The sequence below is a fragment of the Lacerta agilis genome, chromosome 15 (assembly GCF_009819535.1).
Source record: "Lacerta agilis isolate rLacAgi1 chromosome 15, rLacAgi1.pri, whole genome shotgun sequence".
Taxonomy (NCBI): Eukaryota; Metazoa; Chordata; class Lepidosauria; order Squamata; family Lacertidae; genus Lacerta; species Lacerta agilis.
In genome coordinates, this window is record NC_046326.1 from 33,245,979 (window position 1) to 33,268,033 (window position 22,055).

At 44.4% G+C, this 22,055-nt stretch overlaps 1 protein-coding gene and 1 non-coding gene across 2 annotated transcripts in view; one reads left to right on the forward strand and one right to left on the reverse strand.

Moving 5' to 3' along the window:
* The window catches only part of AUTS2 (activator of transcription and developmental regulator AUTS2), a 659,999-nt gene that overhangs the window by 13,883 nt on the left and 624,061 nt on the right, over nucleotides 1-22,055 (forward strand). The gene's annotated exons all lie outside the window — the stretch shown is intronic.
* Nucleotides 15,538-15,611, reverse strand: TRNAI-GAU. The gene has a single exon. It is a non-coding gene; the product is annotated as a tRNA-Ile (tRNA).

Here is a 22,055-nt window from a genome sequence, read left to right on the forward strand (position 1 = left end):
TTCTGAACTCCTAGCAGCCACGCAGGGAGTAGAGTGAAAAGGCCATTGCATTTCACCCTCCTAATTACAAACCAGGCTCCCTCAGTCTTGGATCCACAAATATTTTTGGACTACATCCTCCATCATCTCTGACCATAGGCCGTGCTGCTGGGGACGGATGGGATCCGGAATCCAAAACCTCTGGAGGGCACCAGGTTGAGGAAGCTTGCTTTAGCATGGCATGTTGTGTCTTCCAAGTATTTTGTGAGCTTCTGTAACACTTATTCCCATGGACTGCTTGACAAATGCTTGAAGGTCTTGGTGGGACCCCTCAATGGTTTCCTTTCCCACCTATTGCTGTGCACTGTGATAGATTCTAAAAGGTTTCTTAAAAATTGTACAGAATGCAAAGTTGTCTGCAGTGAAATACTGCTGCTAATTTCCCTTTTCGGTCTTTCTTTTAAAATGCATTGTCTATCTTCAGGCTTCCTGCCTTTGCTTCTTGGCAGCGGGCCACAGTGTGAGTGGCTTTAGAACATTATCGTCTTAGGGAAAAACTTATGTGCTTTAAAATGGATATACGAGTAAAATCCATTCCATAAGTAGCAGGAAAATGACTAATGCAGGTTGGAGCTTTGTTCTCCCCTAATGCCATCATGGACTGCAGCAGGTGCCACGTCTCTAGGTGGGCCCTTGTTGCTTCTGTTTACTTATAAAGTAACACATTTATGAAGGACTCACGATTTCTCCCCTCCCTTCTCTCTCTGCTGAGAAGCTTGATATTGTCTATTGAGACCCCCATGTATTCAGGAGAAGGAGGCTATCCATTTGCATAGGAACATGGAGCTCACTACCAAGAGAGTAGAACCTGCAGAAATGGGTGGATGGTGTGAAATAAAGATGTTTTCTTTTTGGGAAGATGCGCACCCCCACTGTTAAGAACTCGGGAATAGCCCTTAAGGATCAGACCAAGACTCTTCCCAGTATTGTGTTTCCAATAGTAGCCAGACAGATGCTCCTGGGAAGCCCACAAGCAGAATCTTAAGAGTTGGGAAAGCTCTTGCAGGAGATCTAGTCTGTGCCTTCCCCCACTTGTTGAAGAAGACCTCCAGCAAGGCTCAAGTGAATGGCTGTATTGTCATAGAAGCTATTCATAGAATCATAGAGCTGGAAGGAAACCTGAGGGTCATCTTCTAGTCCAGCTGTCCCACATGGGGATCGAACCTGCAACCTTGGCGTTATCAGCACCAGTTGTGTGATCCCCGAGCCAAAGAAATGCAACCTTTAGACGACATCTGAGGGCAACCCTGTATAGGAAAGTTTTTTTAATGTTTAATGTTTTATTACGTTTTTATATATGTTAGAAGCTGCCCGGAGTGGTTCGGCAACCCAGCCAGATTTGTGGGGGTAATAGTAGTTGTAGTAGTACGACATCCCTATTTTCATTGGCTAAGTGTTGGAAGGTGTGCTGGGAGACTTTTGAAACTGAGGATATGAAGTTAGTGCAGGATCTCCATTGCTCTAACACAGGGTCCAACTCCCAAGAGACTGAAATCTACTCCCAGTATAACAAAAAATGGCAATGATCTACCCAAGCTTTTTTGGGGGGGGAGGAATGACCAGAGTTGTTGAGCTTTTTTAGGGAAGATTGACCTTAACAGGAAATTCCAGAAGTCCCTCAAAATATAATAATCCGCCATTGAGAAAATAACACACCACACAGCTCTAAAGCCAGATAGCCTATCCTCAATTGACAGCAGGAGCCACCTGACGACTGCCCACTCAACGCGACGGAGGGAGCGAGGGGGTGGCAGAAACATTCCCATGATCGATCAGGATCCCACGATTGACCTGGATCACCCGGGGATCTACCTGTCGATCGCAGCCGACCACTTCGACATCTTTGCTCCGACAGACAGGTCTATAACCAGGTGGAAAGAGTGTCAGGAGAACCAAATCCATCCAGACATTAGGAGAAACTCCATAACTGTAAGAGCTGTTCAACAGTGGAAACAGCTGCCTCAGGAGGTGATGACATCTCCCCTGCTGGAGGTCCCCCCCCCCCAAAAAAAAGCAGAGGCTTGGGTGGTCATCTTTTGTGGACGCCGTCATTGCAACTTCCTCTGCAAATCCTTCCCTGAGTGGTTTGGTGGACTAGATTGCATTCACCCCCAAATGTACCTTCCAGTACCGTCACTCTGCTTGGCATGCCAGGAGAACAAAGAGAGCAGGATTTATTTATTTTTAAAACCTAAAAATCAAAGGTTGCGTCCTGCACTTCTGTAGCTTCTGAATTATGACTCGAGCAATCTGGCACCCATGCAGGGTTGGGGGTGTTTGGGAGAAGGATTAGTCATGGAATGTTGACATTCCAATTGGCGCTACTCTTATGTGAAGGCACGTTGCGTGTTGGCTTGGCTGGATGGAAAGCCTCACACGGGGGCTTGGGCAGGAGAGCCTGAAGGGACTGCGGGGCCTGGGAGGCGAAGGAGAGCCTCATTTCCCCACTGGTTCCAAATCTCCTGCCAACGCCGTTGGTTGTGCGCTGCCAGTAATGAAGAGATTTCATAAGACAGTAACAGTATGCCGAGAAGGATGTAATTAAAACAGAAGCAAATTGGCACTTCTAGATTAAAGACTAGCCGCAAATGAAAACACCTGTATGTTCTCCTTTATGTATTGGCTGTCTAGGGCAGGCTGCCAGATATGCAAATAAAAAAAGACATTGACAAATTTCCTTGCATGTGTGGTTTTGGGAAACCGAACTCTTTCATTAACCTGGCATTTGTCTGGGCTTTTTTTTTTTACAACAATAGAGCTCTTATTTTATGCTGTGCCTTTGCCAGATCAGGACTAGAAGTGTGCAACTAATATTTGGGAGGAGTCGGAAGCTAGGATGCATTAAATCTTCGCAGAGTGATAGCACCCAAAGGGTAGCTTCGCACATCGGCTGTGATCGTCGCTTGATAGCTAACTTGTATCTTGCTCTGTGATGTTCTGTAGCAAGAGGCATGCATTGATGGCCTTTATACTAAAACCGTATGCTTTGTTTGGTGACAGCTGTTTGACGTACAGAAATGGCTCCTTGATAATGCATCACTGGACATGCCGTGTGTGAACTCCTGGCTAATTAGTTTCCACTATTTGACATACATTTGCATGACCCACGGGTTAATTAGAGGCTGAAACAAAGAGCATCCGGGAAATTATGTTGTTGCTGCTATCATTTGTTAGTTGCTTTTCTCACATAGTTGACCCAAAGTGAATTACATTGAAAACAATTACGGGCAACCTAAAAAACACACACGATTAACAGATCCCAGCTTACTAAGAGAGGCTTCAGTCTGGATAAAGAATAATCTTTGCCTGGTGCCTAAAGGTTGATATAAATGGTGCCACACGCGTTGCCTCCCTGGGGAGGGTGTTTCACAGAAAATTCTTGTTCTCGTGTTGCCACCCTGCAGACCTCCCATGAAGAGGGCCTATGTAAAAGGCTGTCAGCTGGTGACCAGAGAGTCTGGGTCAGCTCATGTGCAGAGTGGCATTATTAGCGTCCTGAGCCGAAAAAGGCTGTATACAGGTGAAACTCGAAAAAATTAGAATATCGTGGAAAGGTTCATTTCTTTCCGTAATTCAACTTAAAAGGTGAAACTAACATATGAGATAGACTCATGACATGCAAAGCGAGATATGTCAAGCCTTTATTTGTTATAATTGTGATGATTATGGCGTACAGCTGATGAGAACCCCAAATTAACAATTTCAACTTTGGGGTTCTCATCAGCTGTACGCCATAATCATCACAATTATAACAAGCAAAGGCTTAACATATCTCGCTTTGCATGTCATGAGTCTATCTCATATATTAAACTCCAGTAGCTAATGAAAACAATTGCTTACATAAATGGACTTTTCCATGATATTCTAATTTTTCGAGTCTCACCTGCAGATCAAGACCAGCACTTTGAATTGAGGAAACAGAGTGAGCATTGCTTCTTTCTTTGCTGTCCTTTGCTTGGATTGCCCTGAGCAGATGATGCCAACGGCCTTCGTAGAAAGATTTCTTTTTCTTATGGAAGAGCTCTGAAAGGTGGTTTTTTTTTCATATTTAGGTATTAGGATCTACTGCTCCCTTCCCATCGAAGAGCCTTTATGCTCACAAGATTAAATGCCTTCCCTTCTGCAGTGACCACATGCAGTCTCTCACATACTCCATATCAAGCCCATTTGTGTGCCTGCAACCATTGAGTACCTGATTCAATGGACCGCATTCTCTTAGATTGCTCTTTTCACAGCAGACCTCGCCAACTGATGCTGAGCACAATGTTGGACCTCCGGCCTACAAATCCGAGAAGAAGCCAAATGAAGTTTTTTCCTGGCAGATCGGGACAAAGATATCACTGCCTTAGTAGCTTCATTTTTAGCCACAATTTTATCAGAAAGGTTTCCTAATGAACCAACGTTTTTTGGGGAATAGACAGGGCAAAGCAGAATATCTAAGTGCACACAATCACAAACAGCTTCACCCTTGCCCTTTCAAATTATCCCATTGACTTGAAATGTGTTATATTGTGATGCCAATAAAGGTACTTGACTTGACTTTCTTTCTTTCTTTCTTTCTTTCTTTCTTTCTTTCTTTCTTTCTGCTAATAAACTTTATCCCATTGGTTTTTGTTTTTGCTACTGTATGAGCTTTCGTGTGCATGAAGAAGTGTGCATGCACACGAAAGCTCATACCAAGAACAAACTTAGTTGGTCTTTAGGGTGCTACTGGAAGGATTTTTTTTATTTTTTGTTTCGACTACGGCAGACCAACACGGCTACCTACCTGTAACTGTTATTCCTGCCGTGAAGGAAAGATAAGTAAGCTCTGTTTGCGACCACTGACAAATCAGCGTTTTCATTGCAAAGGCCTGTGAAAATGGGGAAACCGAGTCTCTTTCATATCATGTCTAATGTAATTGGGGCTGAAGAAGAATCAGTGGAGAAAATAGGCTTTGCCCAAGATGTTTGGCTTTTTGAAACAGAAGAGCAAATTATGCACAAACAAACAAACAAACAAACTAAGCGTAGTACTGAAACCAGGTAAAGTTATGGCCATCATCAACGTCCCACAGACATCTCTTCCTACCCTAGATGTAAAGTGCAATGATAGCAAACTAAATAACTGCCCATTGTAGTTGCCGCTTTCATGACACGGTTCTCCAGGGAAGGTGCTTAGCCTAGGGACTAAGGTGTAATTTCTTTTTTCTTTTTTTTAAAGAATTTATTAAGTTTTACAAAGTAACAAAAAATAACAGAAAAACAATACAAACAAATACAAAGTAGAAAAAAAACATGAAAAAACACAATTATCACATATCTTAATCTTATTCTAAATCTTCTTTGGGGGGACCTCCCCTGTCCTTTCTCCAGTGTTCAATTCTAATTTACTTTAGTAACTTTTGTAACTATTTTTTAACCATTCATCTTAACTCTTCAGGTTCAATCTATCATCTTATCTTATCTCAATAAACTTAATTATATGTTCAAAACATTAATTGCTTTAATTGCAAACACCAAATCTTACTTTCTTGTTTACTATTCTACTCTAACATTAACTAGCTGTCACCTGTTATCTTTGTCTGATTTCACTTCAAAAGACCAATTTTTCACGATGTTTCAAATAGTCCTTAAATTTCTTCCAATCTTCTTCCACCTTCTCCTCCCTCTGGTCTCGGAGTTTCGCGGTCAGTTCTGCGAGTTCCATATAATCAATTAACTTCATCTGCCAATCTTCTACTGTTGGGAGCTCTTCACCTTTCCAATTTTTTGCAATCAAAATTCTAACGGCTGTAGTGGCATACATAAAAAACACTCTATCTTTCCTGGATATGGGACTAAGGTGTAATTTCAACGTGACTTTAAATGCCCTGTGTTCAGACCAGCTACCAAAGTGACGTTCTCTTTCTTCCTCGAGCTTCAAAAGAGAATCGCTAATGTGCCACCTTCAATCTTCATTTCAGTTCGAAAACTTGATTAATTTTTAAATGAAATTAGAGACGCTTGTTTTGTAGCTTCCTCTAATTAGTCTAAAAAGCTGCGATATTAGCTTTTCTTTAATAAACAACAACACAACAACACATTTGTGCACGTTGAACTGCTTTGCCCCACTCCCTCTGCCCTCACTGCGGTGAAGAGTCTTTCCCTGGGAATTAGAATTCTGCAAGAACTGGTGACAATTCTTCAGTTGAAACAGGACCCTGAATCAGAGCTTCGGCAGGGAACCTGGCACCTTTTAGCTTTTACCTGCTGGACTTAATTGGAGTCAAACTACATTTGGAGGGCACCACGATGGGGGAAAAGCTAGATTAAAAGGAAGAACCCAAACAGAGCATCTCTGCCACCTTGTATCATAGAGCTAAGTCCTCCAGCCCACTCCTCGGATGTGTTTGTTGTTAGAAGGAGCAGCATCTAAAGGCAATCAGAGTATTATTTTTTTTAAAAAAATATCCTATGAATGACATTACTTACTGAACACGTGAGTTGTAAAAATGGGCAAGGGATGCACATGCAACTGCTTCCCTCAGTGGTTTTGGGCATGCAAGATGCTCTTCAGAACTTTGCCTGTTTAGGGGAAGGGTCTCATGAGAAGTCCATGTGCCCAGGGGCATTGGAGGCGCACCCATTATGCTTAGCCCTGAACTGGCACCAGACAGTATCTAATAGTATCACCAAATCAGTAATTTTTGATATAACTATAAAAACTACTCTGAAAATTTATTATTCCAAAAATGAAACCTTCATCTGGTTGTAAATATTAAGATTATACCAGCAAGAATGAGTCTTTCTGTAAAAAGAAAAAAAAGATTTAAATCAAGTCTTACTGACTAGTGATTTAAATCGATTTGATTTAAATCAAATCCACCCTGTTTTAAAGATTGTTTTGGAGTTGGCTGCTTTGGAAATTAGAATCAGAGAAATGCAGAAGGGATCCCGAGGCTCATCTAGTCCAACCCCCTGCAATGCAGGAATCCTGCCCACAGCTGTCCCTGGGTGGGATTCAAACCACCAACCTTCTGGCCTACAGCCAGACGCACTGACCCATGGCGCCACTTCAAGCTGTACCGATTTGCCGCACGGGACTGTCAAAGACCAAAAGCTGAACTGCAAATCGCTGGTGCCAAGCAGGTTAACAAAGAATCGTGATCTGTTATGGGAGATATGCCACTATGTAGAGGTTTAACATTTCTAGCACGAAATGTCCGTGTGGCCAACCTGGCGCTCTCTGTAGGATGTTGGCCCATATCATACCTAACCATTGGTCCTGCTGGCTGGGACTGATAGGGATTCAGAGACCAGTAACATCGGGAGTATTACCTGTTCCACATCCCTCCTCTAGAGGATATAACGGACCTTTCTTAGCACGTTTTTGAAATAACAATTTCCTTATTACAATCACAGTGATAAAGTGCTCTGCTTCATAGGAAAACAAGGAATAAAAAGGTCTCTGCAAGCTTTCAGATATTTAATTATTGCACAAGTGACTAATTGAGAGGTCCAGTAGTTAACATTACATAAAATAACACACATCGTTAAGTCGTTTATCTTGATTCCAGCTGTAAAATTTGGAACTATTTACTTTTCTCAGCATTGCAGGGGTGGGAAGCGAGATTAATCTCCTGTTTTTGACAAACGCCATTCTGCTTTAATTCTGCTACAATTTCTGTGTTTGCTTTGTTAATGACTACATCCAGAACGCCACCTGAAATATAGCCAGTGTGTTATGTGAGGAATTCCTTCTGGGGGGGACTCGATTAGAGAAGTGAATGGATGATGGTGTATTGCCACCAAGCAGAATGTGGAGCTACTGCCCTGCAATTAAAGACATCGTTGCATTTTACCTTCATCAAAAAGGTTTTTTGGGTTTATGAGATTCCAAGGAGCGCCCATCGTCATAAGAACCCTTGCAAGGCTGCGACATCTATCAAGTGAGCAAGGAGGAATGGGAGTTAATTACCCAACACTGGTGATTCTGATTATAACTAATTATTGAGCTGTTAAATGTTTATCACCCCTTTTAATGCTCCTGCCCCCTTGTAATTGCGGCTACACATCCTTGCAGCGTAAAACTAATAAAAAGTGGAAAGGCGGTTTAAAGCTTAAATGCTGAAAACAAACAGCATCTTGTCTTAGTAGGAGTGTCAAGGCAAGATTTGGTTCTTTTTTTTAAAAAAAAAAAGTGTTAATAAAAGTCGGTGTATTTATATGGGTAAAACCGTGCTCCTAAACCAGTGTCTTGGATCTCTGGTTACAAATTACTCTGATCGCCGAAGAATTGATGCTTTTGAATTATGGTGCTGGAGGAGACTCTTGAGAGTCCCATGGACTGCAAAAAGATCAAACATATCCATCCTTAAAGAAATCAGCCCTGAGTGCTTACTGGAAGGGCAGATCCTGAAGCTGAGGCTCCAATACTTTGGGCCACCTCATGAGAAGAGATGACTCCCTGGAAAAGACCCCAATGTTGGGAAAGATGGAGGGCACAAGGAGAAGGGGACAACAGAGGATGAGATGGTTGGACAGTGTTCTCGAAGCGACTGGCATGAGTTTGGCCAAACTGCGGGAGGCAGTGGAGGATAGGGGTGCCTGGCATGCTCTGGTCCATGGGGTCATGAAGAGTCGGACACGACTGAATGACTGAACAACAACAACAACAATTTGGCTTAGGGCTGATCCACACTTGCTGGCAAAATCCTGACTTCCGTTATTTGGTGGCTCCATACTTTTGCCCTGGCACCCTCTCCGGAAAACCTGTTTCTTTGCCCACTCTTTGGCACTACTTAGTCTATTTTTTTCTGCGTATATTTGTCTTGCTCCCCTGTCTGTCCTTGTCGGGACTCAGAGTGGCTGTTGCTAAGAGGGACTGCCAATAGCTTTCTGGGCTTGATCGCCCTTCCTTCTCCCTCTCCGTTGACTCTCTTCATTATCTGGAGATACCGGCTTGTTTTATTTTTTTAGAGGACAGATTTTTTTTGCGATTATGCAAAGGTGTGATACAATCTGAACAGAGGCAGGAGTGTTTTTCGGCATAGCATTTAGAAAACGAAGGGGAAACTCCAGGCAATTGCCCACCAGGCAATAATCACAAGCGTGCAGTTCAATAGCTGGAAACTAAGGAGAAACTGATCTTTGGTGAGGTGTAGCGTTGTGGGGAGTTAGGGGGCTGTGGCCCCGGGTGCAAAATCCTGAGAGGGGTGCAACCGTGACAGGCTCCGCATGACAGGCTCCTTGCTGAGCTCCTTCTACCTTCAAGAGTCTCAGAGAGGCAAGTCATGCCCAGGCTGCTCCTTTGCCCTGTGGAGCTGGCATGGTGCCGCCTTCTCCTCGGACACCCATGCTCTCCCTGCCCCTGTGAGGCAGCGACAATGGAGGCAATGGGGCCTGGGAAGCCATTCCTCAGCCATTCTGGGTGGCTTCCAGCAAAATATTAAAATACAACAATTCATCAAATATTAAAAGCTTCCCTAAACAGGGCTGCCTTCAGATGTCTTTTAAAAGTTAGATAGTTGTTTATTTCTTTGACATCTGACGGGAGGGCGTTCCACAGGGCAGGTGCCACCACCGAGAAGGCCCTCTGCCTGGTTCCCTGTAACCTCACTGAACGTTTCCAGATTTTTTTTGGAAGCCAAATGTCCAACGCGGCTTCCGCTTGAGTGCAGGAAGCTCCTGCAGCCAATCGGAAGCCGCGCCTTGGTTTTCGAACGTTTCGGAAGTTGAACAGACTTTCGGAATGGATTATATTCGAGAACCAAGGTACGACTCTGTGTGTGTGTGTGTGTGTGTGTGTGTGTGTGTATACACACACACATTTGGTGGAGAAGTGGAGGGAGATAAATGCTTCAGTGGCTGTTGTCAGGATCTCTAGTTTTCTAGCAAATATTAGGTGTTGACCAAAATGGCATTTAGGATGAAAGCTGGAAGGCACAGAAGGCAGTAATGCTGCTGAAACTGGATAAAGGTTAATGCGGCAAAGCGTCTGTCATTAAGTACAACATGCGGCCAGCCTGCTGCTCAACAGGTTCTGAACCGGGAGATAATGAGCAAGGTTTAACTCTAATTCGATTATGATGTACAAGTGAGTGGCATAATTGATAGTGGTTTTCCCAGCACATGTGTCTGAATCCACAAAGGCCTGTGTGCATATGTCCTTCTGGTGAATTTTGATGCGCTTCTTGCCCTTGAAATAATTTGGGTGTAAGCTGAGGATAGAAATCATAGAACCGTAGAATTATAGAGTCGGAAGGAACCTTGAGGGTCACCTTGTCCAACTTCCTGCAATGCAGGAATCCTGCCCCTCAGCTGTGGTGTGTCTTTGCTGGTTCCATTTTCACCATTCCCAAAATGCTTCGGTGGATAGAGTTATATAGATACCCCACCTTACAGTACAACCATCTAGGAACCTTTTTTCAAATTAAAAACTTTGTTTATGGGGAGAGGGTGGAGAGTGCAATTCTTAAAATAGCAAACAAATGGATAGTTCCATAGAACTCTCATGTGTATGAGCTGGGTGTGTGTGTGTGTGTGTGTGTGTGTGTGTGTGTGTGTAATCAATATACTGTTATACCAAGTACAAGATTTATTGGCTTGGCTTGTCCAAGCACCTTAGTGGAAGCAGACAGATCTTCTTAGACATAACAAGAGTTTGCTGAATCAGGCCAGTGGCCCTTCCAGTCCAGCATCCTTTTCACACTGAGGCCAACCATATTCCCATTATGGGAAGCTTGCATGCAGGATCTGAGTGCAGAAGAAGAAGAATTTGTCAATGTCAAAAGCTCACTTCTTCATTTTAGGCCGTATTCTGCAAACCACTGAAGTTCATATCTGAGCCTGAATGAGGAGAACTTCTACTGCATCTCCAGGTTCAATGCCCTTTGCATAGAGTCTGCTAGAAGTTATAACACCTGAGTGGATGCATTCAGTCTTTACAGCAGTTGACACAGGGAGTTGCCTTACGCTGATTTTGGCCATTGGTCCATCTTGCTCACTTCTGTTTATGCTGACCAGCGCAGGTCTTCAGGCTTTCAGACATGTCTTTCTCATACCAACCTAGAGACGGCAGGTATTATTAAACTGTGGATGTTTTGCCACCTTGGGTTCATTCAGGAGGAAAAGTGGGATATACATTAAATTAATAGCTAAATTTTATTCATAGCTCAGTTGATTAGAATGTGGTGCTGATAATGCCAAGGTTGCAGGTTTGATCCCCTTATGGGGCAGTTGCATATTTCGGCATTGCAAGGGAATGGACTAGATGATCCCCAGAGTCCCTTCCAACTCTACGATTATATGGTTCTTTCATTTCACAAGTTGGTGAGGCTCATTTTGATAGAGGTAGCAGGACAATGTTGTTATTATTATTATTGCTCCTAGCATAGCTTTAACCCAAAGAATTGCTTTTAAATTCGTGCAAGGCAGATACAGAGTAAATTCTTCTTCTTCTTCTTCTTCTTCTTCTTCTTCTTCTTCTTCTTCTTCTTCTTCTTCTTCTTCTTCTTCTTCTTCCTCTTCCACTTCTTCTTCTTCTTCTTCTTCTTCTTCTACTTCTTCTTCTTCTACTTCTACTTCATCTTCCTCTTCTTCTTCTTCCTCTCTTCCTCCTCCTCCTCCTTCCTCTTCTTCTTCCTCCTCCTCCTCCTCCTTCTTCCTCCTCCTCCTCCCCCTCCCCCCTCCTCCTCCTCCTCCTTCTTCTTCTTCTGCCTCTTCTTCCTCTTCCTCTCCTCCTCCTCCCCCTCCTCCCCCTCCTCCTCCTTCTTCTTCCTCTTCTTCCTCTTCCTCTCCTCCTCCTCCTCCTCCTCTTCTTCTCTTCCTCCTCCTCCTCCTCTTCTTCCTCTCTTTCTTCTTCTTCTTCTTCTTCTTCTTCTTCTTCTTCTCCTTCCTTTTCCTCTTCTTCCTCTCCTTCTTCTTCTTCCTTCTCCTTCTTCTTCTCCTTCTCCTTCTTCTTCTCCTTCTTCTTCCTCTTCTTCTTCTTCTTCTTCTTCTTCTTCTTCTTCTTCTTCTTCTTCCTCTTCATACCACCCTTCATCCGCAGATCTCAGGGCAGTCCACAACATAAAACCAGCAAAATATATAGTATAATAACAACAGCAACAAAGGGATAATCCCCCATCCCATGCAAAGCATATGAAGTCCAGGATTCAGCAACGTCGCTGTCTGTTTCAGGGATGGGTGGAGTCCTTAGCCTTCAATGCCTTAGCATGAGAACAGGGGTGTTGAAAACGTGCGCCCGTTTCATCTGCGAAACTGCAGATGATGTGTGCGGCTGGGAGATAAGAGGACTGCTTTTGCACCGGAAGCGCAGGGAGTTTGATCATCATCAGTGCTTCAAGTACCTAAGTGGCGCTCAACCTTTTGCAGCCCCAAGAGCCACTCCATCACTCGAGTAGAGGCACAAGAGAGACTCGAAGCGCATTTGACCAGGCAAGGGGAAATGTGTTGCGAAATAATGGCCGCAGCACTCATCACGCTGGCCAGCATCAAAGGTCAGCATCAAAGCTGTCCTGCGCTACATTTGCCTTTTACTTTATGGCTTCATTTATTCATCTGCTAAGAGGAGCTAATTGCTGTAAGTGGAACGATGCCAAGACCTTCTAACTACACCTGTCATTGCTCCTTCTGTTTGCTGCCAAAGGGAGCTGGTTGAAAGATCCAGCGGCTGGCAATCAAACGTGGTGGTGGGGTTTTTGTTTTGGCCTTTCATCATTTCCCCGTGCTTCAGGAAGGCAGGCTATCTGCCACATTTTCATGGAAACGGAGAAAGCGAAGAAAAAAGAGACTTGGACATCTGAAGTTACCTAATACTAAACGAGCCTCTAAGTACTAGCTGGTTGGAATCTCAGGTGGGCAGAGTGTTGTTGCATTCAGATAATAATAATAATAATAATAATAATAATAATAATAATAATATATTTATACCCCGCCTATATGGCTGGGCCTCCCCAGCCGCTCTGGGTGGCTCCCAACAGAATATTAAAAACACGATAAGACATTAAACATTAAAAACTTCCCTAAACAGGACTGCGTTCAGATGTCTTCTAAAAGTCAGATAGTGGTTTCTTTCCTTGACATCTGACAGGGCGGGTGCCACTACCGAGAAGGCCCTCTGCCTGGTTCCCTGTAACCTCACTTCTTGCAGTGACGGAACTGCCAGAAGGCCCTCAGAGCTGGACCTCAGTGTCCGGGCTGAATGATGGGGGTGGAGACGCTCCTTCAGGTATACTGGGCCGAGGCCGTTCAGGGCTTTCCACCAGCGTCTGGTCAGCCAATGTGAGAACAGGATGCTGGACTTGATGGGCCACAGGCCTGATCCAGCAGTCTCTTCTTACGATAACTCTATGCACTGTCTAATGTCTGAGGAATTCAGTTCCAAAATAATCAAGACTAATATTCAGATGGGAACTTGGGTGTTTGCAGTTCCCGGTTGTTTTGATGTAGTTGGACGGCACAAAACACCTTCGCCCCGTGCGTCCCTTTCACAAGGTGAGGCAGCTGTTGGTGACTGGGTGGGTGATGGTGGGCTAAGTCAGCCTGGCCGGACAGGTGTTCGTGTCACACATGTGATATCATGCTTGCACGGTGCCCCCCCCCCAATGTTGGACGCAACTCAGCACGCCTGTACTCCCCTATGTGCTACGTTGGATAGAACCCATTTGGCTACCTATTGCAGAACTGTTAATGGAGTCCTCATTTCAAGGGTGAGCCTGGCAAACGTAGTTTAGGACTCGAAGCAGAAAGTCCCACAACCATCCTCACTGGTGGTAAAAAATTAAAATACAGTAATAAGGAACTGGACAACCCTTTCTTGACACCCACAATTAGCTGCCCGAGGGCAACCGCTTCACCGTGTCTAATAACAGGGCTGAACCAAATTTAGATCGGCTCCGAAACACTTGCTTTGTTTCTGAACCAATCTAGTCTGCGTTGGCCACAGGAAAGGGGAGGAACTTACCTACCACGAAGAATTTTACGGCCCCATTTCATGAGACGAAGAAACCAGATGTTCTGTGTTTTGGTTTAATATATCCGACTGCATAACTCTGTCCACAAGTCAGGCTTGTATTGCAGCGTATATCAACGAGGCCAACTGCAGCCCTGTTGCTACCTGCTGTTGTAGAGACGACCTGATTCTAATTACAATTTTGCATTTAGTAAGATTTCTTAAGGCGGGTTTGGTTGTGTGCTCTATTTCTCTCTCTGTTCTCTCTCCCCACCCCCACCCCCCACCCCCTTGTGCTGGGTTTTTAAGTCACTGTACATCTTGTGTCTTTAAATAATGTATTAGGAACATTGTCAAGTCTGTAAGTGCTTTTTTAATGAGAGTGTGAAGATTTAATGGGGTTAGATTGCTTTCCATGACATTTTAGAGTGACTTAATTGTAACAGCGGAGCGAGGCTGTATTTTAAAGTTTTCTAAGTATGTCAGCTGTGGATTGTAGTGCAGCGCTTTGCAGGCAAGATGGATGAGGAGTTGAGAGATGGGGTCCCCTCCACCCCTTTTTGAAGTGCTAAAGGTAAATTTAAAGGGACCCCTGACCATTAGGTCCAACCGTGTCCGACTCTGGGGTTGCAGCGCTCATCTCGCTTTACTGGCCAAGGGAGCCCTCGTACAGCTTCCGGGTCATGTGGCCAGCATGACTAAGCCGCTTCTGGCGAACCAGAGCAGCGCACGGAAACGCCGTTTACCTTCCCGCCGGAGCGGTACCTATTTATCTACTTGCACTTTGACGTGCTTTTGAACTGCTAGGTGGGCAGGAGCTGGGACCGAGCAATGGGAGCTCACCCCGTCACAGGGATTCGAACCGCCGACCTTGTGATCAGCAAGCCCTAGGCTCTGTGGATTAACCCACAGCGCCACCCGCGTCTAGCCTTCGTTAAATAATAACATAGTTTTGAATGCAAGTGAAAGTCCAATATTGTTCAGGTATCTTAAAAGCCAACTTCTGTCCTGCTCTTTGAAATAATCAGGTGTTCTTTCCCAGGACTAAATGTTCTTTGGAGTGTGGGTCTATCTAATGCTAGGGGTCCCCCACCCTTGGGCCAAATGCAACCCATAGCAAGAACCAGCTGTCTGGGTCTCCTCCAGCTCCTTGGCTGTTCAGCAGGGGTCATGCTGAGAGGGAGAAGGACGTTGGCATTGTTTGAAATACACAGTTGCTGCAAAAATGGGGCCTATTGCAAGAAGATTGAAAAAGAAAAAGGAAAAGTCTGAGCAGTAGATTGGTCTTCCTTGCAAATATGCAAAGAGGGTTTTGGGGTTGTTGTTGTTTTGGCCAAAATTAGTTTTTGAGCTATTTTAAATGAAATTTGCCAAAATCTACACTACTGACCTGGGCTGCCATATGTCTGGATTTTCCTGGACATATTTTTTTGTGATTTCCACCCAGACGCTGTTTGCGAGGGCTGAATATCGGCTATGTCCAGGAAATTCCAGACATATGGTGACCCTATCATAGAATTGTAGAGTTGGAAGGGATCCTGAGAATCATCTAGTCCAGCCCCTGCAATGCAGGAACATGAAGCTGTCCCATACCAGGATCGAACCCGCAACCTTGGCGTTATCAGCACCACACTCTAACCAACTGAGCTATCCAGACTGACTTAGTTTTTGCAACTGTGCATGCAGTTTTCACCTCACTGGGAAGTAGGCATTGCGGTTAAACTGAATCTGTTGATGATTACATTGTTCAGCTGGAATTGTAGAGTTTTTTCATGCTTATCGGGACTTTGAGGGCTTTGAGGGTTTCTCCCCTACAAATTTTGTTTAAAAAATATCTGGAGAAAATGGAAGATGAAATGTCTAGTAGAGTTACTAAGAATTAAATATATGCTATGGGGAATACCCCCTCTCTCGTTGCATATGTCTTTGTTTAAAATATGTGATTTTATAGGTCTGTCCTGGAAGTTGGCCACAGTAACTTTCCACCAAGGTAAACCCCCAGAACCCCCCTCCCCCCTCCTGCTTTAATGAATTTTGGGGGTTAGCGCTGTACATAGCGGTTTGCCACCGGCGCCGCTCCAGCGCCGAATGGACGGCGGTGGGATCCCTGCGTCGCCGCTACAGCCACATGTAGAGGATCCTCTGTTCGCGGCTGTAGTAGTGACGGAGAGATCCTGGCACCGTCCGTACACTGCTGGAACGGCGCTGTGGTTGATTTTGTGTATATTAAGTTCTGTGCTTTCCTTTTTTTAAAATAAGAATTTATTGGATTTTTCAAAATCAAATTAAACAAAATACAAAAACACACAATACACACACTACACAAAAACACACCAACAAAAAACACAATTATTTAACCATCCTTCTCTTCTTTAAAATCCTAGGCCTGGGACTTCCTCATGTCCTCTCTTATGCGTTCATTTCTAACTTTGTAACATTATAAAATCTTATTTCTTGCATCTAATCTTAGTCTTACAGTTATAACCAACGTATCTTAAATCATGCAACATGTTCTTATCAAATAAAATATCGTATTCCAAATCTTAACTTCTTACAGCCTTTCTTCATTTAACTTAGTAAAGCTCTTGCCATTATTCCTTCTGATTCCCTTCAAAAAATATAAAAATCAACACATTTTACCATAAACCTAAGTATTTCTTCCATTCTCAAAATCCGTTTCCCCCTCTGATATCGGAGTACCGTGGTCAGCATTTGTAATATACCTCTTAATTCCCCTTACCCCACCCCCTTCCTCACCATCCTCCCCCTTCCCAAGTTCTGTGCTTTCCGTGTCAGGTAGTAGTGGTTACATACGGCTATGACCACTACTCCACGTAAGGAGCATGTATATTAAGGTATGATATTTTTATTTCTCTTAACAATATTTTAACTTATTTTTCTGTATGTTATTTTGGACAATATGGACTCTTGTTGATGCTGAGCATTATCCTTTATATGATTAATTAGATGTATATATTCTGTTTTGTTATTCTTTATAGTTGTGAACTGAAGAAGATTACACCAAAACAGTGTACTTATCTGGAACGCTGTCTTCGCTGCATATTATTTGACATTATAAAGAAATTTTGCTGCATATTATTTGACATTATAAAGAAATATTTTGCCCTACATTATTTGGTCCACGTGTTGCCTTTTTTCATATCCTGCTTGAAGTTTGGAACGGCGCTGCCGGCAAACCACTATGTACAGTGCATTTGCAACGTCGCTACGTACGGCGCATGCGTCATACATAGCGATACCGCACATGCGCCCTACGTAGCAACACCCTGCCCCCGGGTGTCACGATGCCTTCGTTCGCCCCTGGGCCGGGGGTCACAAGTGCCTGTCAGCTTCCTCCTCCTTTGTCTCAGTGTTGGCCCTTGTAGAATTCAGTAGGGAGGTGGATGGGGACGAAACTAGAATGAATTGGCTCTGCCTGTCATTGGCTCTGGCGCCACCTACTGTTGGGCTCCCTGCTTTCTGCCCTATCGGTTCCAACGGGCGTCAGCCACAACTGACTTCTCTATCTTCCCAGTGTTTGCAGCTATGTGTTTGCTCAGGGTGGAAGCAGGCTTGCAATTGCCCAGTGCAGAGATAGACCCGTTAACAAAGTATGCCTTGTCAGGCTTGATTCGATTAGATTAAATCCAATGGCCATGGCATCTGGAGGGTCCAGCATGCCTGCCTGCCCCCCCCCCCCCCGAGAGCTTTCCTGAATCCTATTAGACCAGTTGATCTGATTGGAGAATGCATTCAAGTCCTATATGGACTTTTTAGCCGTAATAACTTTCTGTGGTAGTCTAATCCTTTAAGAGAAATTCCCTCAAAGTGCTTGTACAGTACATCACTTTGTAATGTTTAACCCACCCACCCTGAACAAACCCAGAACAAACCTCAGAGTCTCCCCTTCTTTCTTTTCATATTCCTGCTTTGCACATTTTTTTAAAAAAATAATCCTGGGAATTTTAGCATTTCAGCAGAGAACAGGGGCTTTAGTGTACACACAACCATAATTTTACGTACACGGCTCCCCACCCATACCCATGAATCCTGGGAACTAGGGTTTGCCCCTCACAAAACTACAACTCCCAACACTCTTGACAAACTGCGGTTCCCATGATTCTTTGGGGGGGGGGAAAGTGGTGCGCTTTCAATGCGCAGTGTGAATGCAGCCAGTGCCCCTTTTATATCCCATTGCTCAGCTGCGGTTTTTCGATGGCAAGAGTCTCTAACCTTTTGATGACAGGTGTTTTAAATCAACGCACAAGCATCTACTGCTGTGTGCTAATTTGCTGTGTTGGTGAATTATATATTTGTTTTAACTGAGCAAAATTGATCGCTGGCGTGGCATTTGATTCATTTCCCATATGGTGATGTGAGGTAGCAAGGAAAAAGCCCTGTGAAATTAAAACACACACACACACTGCAGACATTTGGGGGTGAGGTTGGTTTGATACCCAAAGGCAGAAGCATTATATTGATTCAGTAATTTACCTGCTTCAAGTGGGGAATCATAATGCAAAACCCTTGATAAACTCTCGGTGCGCTGGGGAAACACCTGTTTCTGCCAGTGCCTCCTACTGATTCCCCTGGAAGCTACCTGCCTGTGACAGGTGTTCGCTAAGTGGAAAGCAGATAAAGTTATTAAGAGATAATGAAATAGATCTGCAGACCAGCTTATTTTGGGGGGTTGTGGAAATAATGGGCACCCCGGATGGGAAGGTGAATTTAGTATCTTTTTTGGGGTGTGTGTGGAGGGATTCATCTCTATGCTACAGTGTGGGACAAGGCTTTCCTTAGAGCTCTTCCATTGAAAACTGACTTCCCCAACCTGGTGCCCTCTATGAGTGTTTTGTTTCACAACTCCCATCAGCTCAGCCATCACAGCCGTTGGTCAGGGAAGATGGGAGTTGTAGTCCCAAACAAAGCATCAGGTTGGGGAAGGCTGTTTAACACAGAAATAAACAATGAAACCTACTAAGGTCATGCCGTTCCCAGAGATGTTGTTGGTAAAAGAGGGAGGGGAGGGGAGAGAAAAGACGGGCGCTTCCATTTATCATTCCATTCCCTGCTGTGTAGAATCCCCGCCAATGGAAGTAGCATAACCCGCGCCCCATTTTTGCACAGCACCAATGGCACAGTGAAGTTGGAGAGAGATTTTTTGACCCAGCTCTAGTGCAAAAAGATGCATGGTGCCAGTGTGGTGTAGTGGTTAGAGTGCTGGACTAGAATCTGGGAGATCAGGATTCAAATCCCCGCTCAGCCATGAAACTCTTTGGGTGACCTGGGGTGAGTCACAGTCTCTCAGTCTAACCTAACTCACAGGGCTATTTTGTGGGGATATAATAGTGTGGAAGAGAAACATGTTTGCCACCTTGAGCTCTTGGGAAGATGGGACAGATCAACAATAAATAATGGTGTCACGAAGGTGGTTAGTGGAGGAATGGATGAATCTGTCAACGGTGGCTTCTCTGTTTCCCGTTTCTTCATTCTTCAGTTCTCAACATTCCTACATCAGTTTATGTTTTTTTTTTTTAAAAAAAAGAACCTTCGTGGAAATGGCAAAATTCAGGCAAGTGCGACTGTTGAAGGATGGCTGGGCTTCAATTCGTGCATTGTTTTGGAATGTGCAAGTCAGGTAGGTTCCCCTTTAAAATGCAAACTGAATCAAATTTCTCTCCCACCTGTTGTTGTTGTTTAGTCGTTTAGTCGTGTCCGACTCTTCGTGACCCCATGGACCAGAGCACACCAGGCACTCCTGTCTTCCACTGCCTCCCGCAGTTTGGTCAGAATCATGTTAGTAGTTTCGAGAACACTGTCCAACCATCTGGTCCTCTGTCGTCCACTTCTCCTTGTGCCCTCCATCTTTCCCAACATCAGGGTCTTTTCCAGGGAGTCTTGTCTTCTCATGAGGTGGCCAAAGTACTGGAGCCTCAGCTTCAGGATCTGTCCTTCCAGTGAGCACTCGGGGCTGATTTCCTTCAGAATGGATAGGTTTGATCTTCTTGCAGTCCATGGGACTCTCAAGAGGCTCCTCCAGCACCATAATTCAAAAGCATCAATTCTTCATCTATCAGCCTTCTTTATGGTCCAGCTCTCACTTCTATACATCACTACTGGGAAAACCGTAGCTTTAACTATACGGACCTTTGTTGGCAAGGTGATGTCTCTGCTTTTTAAGACACTCTCTAGGTTTGTCATTGCTTTTCTCCCAAGAAGTAGGTGTCTTTTTATTTCATGACTGCTGTCACCATCTGCAGTGATCATGGAGCCTAGGAAAGTAAAATCTCTCACTGCCTCCATTTCTTCCCCTTCTATTTGCCAGGAGGTGAAGGGACCAGTGGCCATGATCTTAGTTTTTTTTTTTTGATGTTGAGGTTCAGACCATATTTTGCTCTCTAGGCTAGAGATTTCCTTTCTGAAACTACTAGAACTTGGCATTGAAATAGCCATTCAGCAATGGTTCCTCTCTGTACCTCTGCAATAAGCTCTTAATATTTGTGCACCCAGCACAGGAATCATGTCAAGCCTTGTGTAGGCAGAATAGTTCTATTATTTTCCATTTTTTTAAAAATGCACTTCTCCTGAAATCTTCTTTTCAGAGTGTGCACATGTGTCAAACGTCCTGCACCTTGAGCAATGCCTGCTGGGAGGATGCTACAATGCATTTGTTAAGCCCATTTGAATGATTCTGTTTGGATTCCCTGTGTCCTGCCCCTGCAGCTGATGCTCTTAAAGAGAAGTTGCGTAGATTAACTCTGATTTAACTGGATTTGTTTTTATTTTATTGGCTTTGGAGGATACCCTGCAGGCCTGCTGGCATTGTGTTATCTCCCAAGGAGGGACCTGCTGCAGAGTAATAGGATTTTGATAGCAGAGGCATATTCTATTCTGCATATCCTTAAGTGTTGCTCAAGGTGTAGCGTTGCTAGTAGACACATGCTCAACCTGCTTGGAGCAAGATTGTGTAGGGGAAGCATTATTCTGTCTGGATAAACCAGCGTTCTGGGCAGAGTCGGAACAGGACCTTTTGCTGCTAGAGGCAAAACAGGGAATGCCACCCTATGCCACACACTGTGGTCATCCGTAAGGGAATCCTTCATGGCAGGGATGCAGGTGGCGCTGTAGTCTAAACCACTGAGCCTCTTGGGCTTGCCGGTCAGAAGGTCAATTGTTCGAATCTCTGCGACGGAGTGAGCACCCGTTGCTCTGTACCAGCTCCTGCCAACCTAGCAGTTCGAAAGCACGCCAGTGCAAGTAGATAAATAGGTACCGCTGCCGTGGGAAGGTAAACGGTGTTTCTGTGCGCTCTGTTTTCTGTCACTCTGTCCCTTTGCTCCAGAAGCGGTCTAGTAATGCTGGCCACATTACCCAGAAAGCTGTCTGTGGATACATGCCGGCTCCCTCGGCCTGAAAGCGAGATGAGCACCACAACCTCATAGTCGCCTTTGACTGGACTTAACCGTCCAGGGGTCCTTTACCTTTTACATGGCAGGGTTGATATTGCCCGCCTTCATGTCACGCTTTCAAGCAGCTTTGTAACACAGTGTTGATAATGCAGGTGGATTAAATACATACTTGAACACACACACACACACGGGCCTACTTTTCGTGCTGGTATTCTAAAGCATTTTGGTTTCAGAAAGTCCTTCCCAAACAAGGATATCTGCAGAGGATCACGGAGCGCAATGAGGCACAACATTGATTTGTCTCTCTTTCTGGGATGATGCCTGAGCATCTCTGACAAGGGCAAGCCATTAGGTCTCAGCTGTGTACTTCATGGCGCTCTCTTCCTTGTCATTCATGATAGCTTTTCTGAGCCATCCATTCTTCTGGGAGCTCTCAGGCAGAGGTTCCCACAGGCAAAAGGTCAGCCCACTAACAAGCTCAGAAACAGGCATGTGGCAAAGGAACTTCTGGATAATTAAATGGTTCACAGTGCTAAAAAAAAGAAGAAAAAGAAAGAAATAATATCAGGGCCTCCACTTAACCTATTCAGCAGGTTCTCTCCCAGAAAAGCAGAACTGTCGAAACATTTTGCAGCAGCCTTGTCACACGCAGAGGGGGCATCTAGTTTTTTGGAAATCCCCTTTGAAGGGGA